Below are 6,363 nucleotides of genomic sequence, written 5' to 3'. Positions count from 1 at the left end.
TGTTCCAAAATGCTTCTTTATGGGTATGCATAATTTATCTTTTTTCATATTTATACTGGGTATGCAATTATATGTCTTTTTTAAAACAACGTTACATGTTTTTAAAATTAAAATACAATGGCCCGTATTCAGAACGCGCTTATAACGATGTTAGCACGCTAACATACTATACTTTACGTCACGTATATTATAGAATTTCAGAGATAAAAGTGCGCTTTTATCGATAAAAACGCGTTCTGAATACGGGCCTGTATTTTTAATTTCTGACTTGCGTCACATTTTTATCACCATGGTGATGTAAATACAATATATACAAGAAATTGCTTCCTAGAAGTGTTTATACTCTGTTTATGGTAGTTAGCCGACGATAAAATATACCGGTGACCCAATAGTTTCAATTTTATTCTTCCTGATGAAATATTTCGAGCTGATACTAAAATGACATAGTAATACAATAATTACAAGCCTTATAACTCGCAAAGTACTTAATGAAAATGAACTTAATTATAGTGTTTTGGAAAGCTCTAGAGATAAGCTACAAGAATATCTAATAAAAAAAGGGGAGGTTACATTTAAAAAATTCATGTTGGGTTGCAATCTACAATCTTTATTGATTGCTTGTTGCATAAAGCTGCATACACACCTAGCAAACGAACACCAAACGCAAATATTCAGACATTCGTGTTTGTAGTAAGTAATTTATTCTTTTTCTTGATTCCACCGAATACTAGCATTCGATCAGATTTTATGTCCGTTGCACATAACAGTTAAACTTATGCAACTTTTATGTAACAAATAACAACACAAACTTTTGCATTTGCTGTTCAATCAGTCGTTCGCTAGGTGTATACACGGCTTAATTGAAATACATTGGCGATAATCGCGCTTAACGTTGAAGTGACAAAGAATTCGTTTATTACTAAAATAAAAAGTACAGCTAGATAGAACTCGTAGAAAAACGATTAATCTATTCTCGGACTGAATTTCATCCACATTGCACTTTTCCTCTTATTTTTCAAATTTAAAGAATTAGTCTAAGAACTGCTCGTAAAAAATCGACGGAGTGGTCTATCACTGATGTTTGTCACATAAAATTGCGAAAAGTTAACACAGCGGATGCATCAAAACGCGATTCTCGTAGCAGTTGCGGGCAACGTCGGCCAGAGCCTCTGCCATCGCCGTGCCGATTTCCTGCACCATGCTCTTTAGATAGCTTGTCTCCTTCTGCAGCAGCACGTGGGGATGATCGAATTCCTGCACACGATAAAAGTCCAACTTTGAAGAAAAAGCTTGTAATTTACGATGCATTCTCGTGTACAAAAACTACCTACATATATCTTTTATTTGATACATGCAGCGCATAAACACTTACGTTACATAATAATGAAAATAATCGTTTCTACTGATGGATTACGTCGCAGAACAAAAAATGGAACTATCAGCACTTTCATATTAAAAATTATGAGCATTATGTAAACGTACCCACCATTTTGCAATCCTCCAACAGTTAAATAACGCATTCAAACAAATTTACTTCAATAAAACACCATTCTCTAAATTTTTGGAGTGAAATCTCACTCCAAAAGAGTTAAAATACTGCCACTATTAAAAAAAAGTAAAAAAATTACACCATTGAATAAGAGTGGCAGATTTTCACTCTTTTCTTAAAGTAAATTCAATCCAAGAAAAGAATGAGATTATTTTCCTTTGGAGTGATTCTCACTCCAAAAGAGTGAAAATCTATTATCTTATTCGAGAGCGCAAATTTTTTACACTTTTTCAATAGTGGAAATATTTTAACTCTTTTGGAATAAAATTTTACTCCAAGAAAGAGCGCGAAAATAATTAAGCAAAAATTTGAAGAACTCATAAAATAGACATATGAATTTATATGCTTTTAAAAATTAAAAATAAATACAATAATTTAGAAAAAGAAATTTAAAAATGTGTAACAAAAATGTTGACGATAAATGACGATCATAGTTGCATTGATTCCCATAATTATAAATAAAAGAAAAATTTCGTAATCTACTTATATTCAACCTACTTAGATTCAATAGTTTACAATAGTTTACGTTATCGAAAAAATATACGAAAAAATAAGATTATAAAAAAGAATTGACTCACCACTGCGTTACCAGCGTCCATTACTAAAATGCGATCGCTGTCCATGACAGTGTTAAATCGATGAGCGATCGTCAGTACCGTACACTTCTCGAACTTCCTCCTGATCGTGGTCTAAATGAGTTCATCCGTTCGCGGTCGCCTCATCCAGTACGAGTATTGGATTATTCTTCACAATGGCTCGCGCTAGGCAGACCAACTGCCTCTGGCCGACGCTAAGATTGAAGCCGCCTTCATTGATATGGGCCTCCAGGCCTATCTCCTTCAGCTCGATCTCCTCTAGCGCTCGCCACAGCGGTTCATCCGCATACAAGTCGAACGGATCGAGGTTCCGCTTTAGGTTGCCAGAAAACAGAAACGGTTCCTGCGGAATAATGCTGATCTTGGAACGCAGATCGTGTAGACCTATCTGGTTTGTGTCGACTTCATCGATCTCGATCAGACCATCAACATCGGCCAGGTGGAAGAGCGCCTGAATCAGGGATGACCTGCCGGCACCGGTTCTGCCGACGATGCCGATTTTCTCCCGCGGAAAGATGACGAAGCTGAGGTTCTTGAGCACTGCCGGCTCTAAAAGCGCATAGCGCAGAAACACGTTCTTGAACTTGGTCTTATCTTCTTGTGGCCAATCGGACTTGGGCTTTTTATCGAGAACACTTTCGAGAAGAGGCTCGCTGTCCACACCGCTGGAAAAAGATCGAAGCAGAAAATATAAATTAAACGTTATTTTAATAATCTAAAGAAATTAGACTGCTTTAGAAATATCTGCAATTTTTCATAAAACTTACAAATTTGTTCATCTAGATAGACGAAAAAATATTGATAATAAAAAATATTATAAAATTTGGATAATAAAAATATCCAAAAAATTTAAATCAAGAATTAGAAAATTTACAAATTCGACGCTACAAGATCTAAAATTTCAAGGTTTAAAGAAATTTAAGAAATTTAGGAATTTAAGAATTTATAATATGCGGTCAGTAATGGAATAATATTTGAGTATGAGATTTATAATGTAAATAGATCACTAAATCGGTAGATAATTAAATCCTGTGTTTACTTAAAAAAAATTTCAATATATTGAAAATTGTAATTGAAATAGTATAAAATAAGTGGTAACTCATATTTCAATAAAGTAAGACAATTAATAAAGATAATTGATACTTGTATTCAAGGATACGCTCTACCGAGTCCATCTGGTTCTCCACCTCGGTGCTCTGGCGCATGCACCAGTGTAATCTCCCAGTAAGATTGATACTCTGCGTGATTGCTAGGCCTACGTATCCGCCATACGTAAAGCCGTTGTCCATCACAAGGAAGCTCAGTGTGACCAGCGTGATATATAGTAAGCAAAAAGCATCCACCCAGAAGGCAAAGGCGCGGGAGGAAGCGATGAAGATGTACCACGCAGACGAATGGATATCCTGATAATTATCGAACTCCTTCGTAAGAGTCGCTTCCATTTCAAACGCACGGATCGTCGATAGTCCTCGAAGAGTCGCGCTCAGATGAGCGAAGATCGGCGAACGGGCTAAAGAAAGTTATAAATTCCATTCACTTTAGTCGAAGAATTGACATCCATCGTCAATTCAAGAGACTTGACTTCAATCTGCGATCGAATCTATCTTATTCTATCTAGGAAGCTGTCTCTATTCTAGAAAGATAAGCTGAAAATACTTACTGATGCTTTCGAGACGCTTAACGCTCTTCTCTATCTAAAGATTCTTAGGTAATAAAAGACAATGCTGGCAATCACCGTAGGTATCAGCAGCCACACGTTTGCGATAGCGATCACGATGATGGCGGTTACCAGCGACATACCAATCTGGATAGAATCAATAAACGCGATGGGCAGCATCTCGTCTACCGCGCCCATGTCCTTGGAGAAGCGATTGAGTACACGTCCCGACGTGTTGGTATTGAAGAATCGCATAGTGGCGCGACTAATGCTGCGAAACATACGATCGTGCAAGCGCATTGAGGCCCGCAAGCACATCCAGAAGAAAGCCCATGAGCGGATGATGCCGATTGTCAGCACGATTAGGCCACTGTAGACTGTAGATGTAAATGTACTCCATGCGAGTAAGGAAACTTCTTGGAGGAACGTCTTCCACAATGCCATCTTCCGTTTGATTCATCTAGGAATTGTATACGTAATTAATAATATATTTTTAATGTGGAAAGAAAAATAATTGTAGTTGCAAGTTTATTTTAAATTTTAAGTTCGACATAAAATTCATGTTTTTCTGCAATCTTTCTACAGGAACATTTTTCTTCTCATACGTTCTTTAAGAACAAAATTATCTTCGAATGTTTCGTGGTTTAATTTTAAAGCATTGAAATTTTGATTTAGTAGTAAGCTAAATTAATGGAACTAAGTTATTAAAATTTGTAACTTTATTCTTTATAACAATAATAATAATTCATTTAAATCCTCTTTATTTAAATCAAAATTGACACAAACTTCAAAATTTTGAGCAAAGCTGGGATTAAAAATGACATGATAAACTAAATATTAATTATATTATTTTTAATATAACAATTTATATCAATAAGTACCTATATTATTTGCTTTATCTACATAAAAAGTACCTATCTGAAACCTAACGTAAAAAATATTACTAAAGTACTCTTTATTGTAAAATTTTACACTTCTCAAATCTCTTGCAAAAGCGATTACACCCTCAATTCGCCGATTATTTTAACAACACTTAGCGTCTAGTGATACACTTACGTGAAGTCTTTCTTTATTAACCCAATTCGTAAGAAAGAAATCGCTAGCCGCTAATTGTGTCGCTACGCTAAGCATGGCTACTATGAATATAACGCACCAGTTGCCACTTACAGCACGGAGATAACCAGTGAATACTTTGCCGGAAACATTGCCTACCGTTTGCATCTCAGTCATCTGAAATTAACGATTAACATAAATTAACTGTTAACTATAATTTATTGTTAAAATCTAAAATTATTCCAAGATAAAAAAAATATGACGATTTCGAGACATGCGTTTTTTTTTAAATTACATAAAACTCGTTATTTAATTATATTATAATAATTATCTATACTAATAATTTTAAATTTTCAGAACTAATATTTTTCCATAATTTAAGATATTTCTAATTGAATTAGTGTGTGCGAAAAGCACACACTGATTTTTCATCACAGTTAATTAAATAGGAACGCAGAGATTGAAATATATCACGAAGATAATAAGAATGATATACAGACTTGCTGTTGATTATATTCATATTACTGTAATTATTAACAAATAGTACAGTTCCTTGTTATTTATACAAGCTTACCTTTTTAAAAAAAGGTAAAAAAAAGCGCTAAGCGTGCGTGCTTTTCGTAAAAATTATTTGGGCCGGTTTCACCAACGCCAATTACCTAATTCGCCATGGAACTGACTAATCGCGTTTGCCGTTTAGTGGAATTTACCACTTATGGTTGACACTTATGGTTGATTCGGCTTAATCGGGTTGGTGAAACCGGTCCTTTGTATATAATATTACTTAACTCTAATGATATGTATCATTCATATAAAAGATTTCATATCAACAAAATTGGCGCCAAGTTAAATTCCTCAAAATTTTATGTATCGATCATAAAAAAGATTTGATATCAACAATTGGCGCCAAATTAAATTCCATGTAATTCGGATACCAAATTAAATAAATAATATTGACTTTAATGATACGTATCATTCTTATAAAGGGTTTGATATATCAAGAACTGGCACCAAATCCCATTTCTTTATTTACTTAATCCAAATAATACTATCTTTAATTTTTATACAATGACACCTAAGTGTACGTATCTCTTATTGAAGGATCTTTCTATTCCAATCCAAATGGTTTAAAGGTATTCCTCTTAAATGAAATTATTATATCACAATTCATTCACATACAAAGACATTTTCTCTTCCAATTAAAGTAGTGGGTATTTAATTCTCTTTTAAAATAGTATACAAAACGTTATCACAAAGTTGCGTTACTTTACTCAATTTAAGTGTTATCACAAAAATTAAAGAGTTAAAAAAGTAAAAGTATAAAATGAAAAAATTTAATTTAAATAGAAAAATTTTTCATGTAAAAACACTTGGCGCTGCTAGATCGAGTAAGAAAAATTATAAAAACAATTTAAAATTAGAATAATAATTAATAAATATAAATAATAAACGTAATTATATTTTAAATGTAATAATAAAAGTAATAATAAATTTAATCTTAACTTTAC

At 33.5% G+C, this 6,363-nt stretch overlaps 1 pseudogene; it reads right to left on the bottom strand.

Moving 5' to 3' along the window:
- Nucleotides 1–1,086: 1,086 nt before the first annotated feature.
- On the bottom strand, nucleotides 1,087–5,023 carry LOC108760983 (probable multidrug resistance-associated protein lethal(2)03659; annotated as a pseudogene).
- Nucleotides 5,024–6,363: the final 1,340 nt, after the last annotated feature.

The sequence above is a fragment of the Trachymyrmex cornetzi genome, unplaced genomic scaffold, assembly GCF_001594075.2.
Source record: "Trachymyrmex cornetzi isolate Tcor2-1 unplaced genomic scaffold, Tcor1.1 scaffold232, whole genome shotgun sequence".
In the NCBI taxonomy this organism is placed as follows: Eukaryota; Metazoa; Arthropoda; class Insecta; order Hymenoptera; family Formicidae; genus Trachymyrmex; species Trachymyrmex cornetzi.
This window is presented reverse-complemented; position numbering and strand designations above follow the sequence as displayed.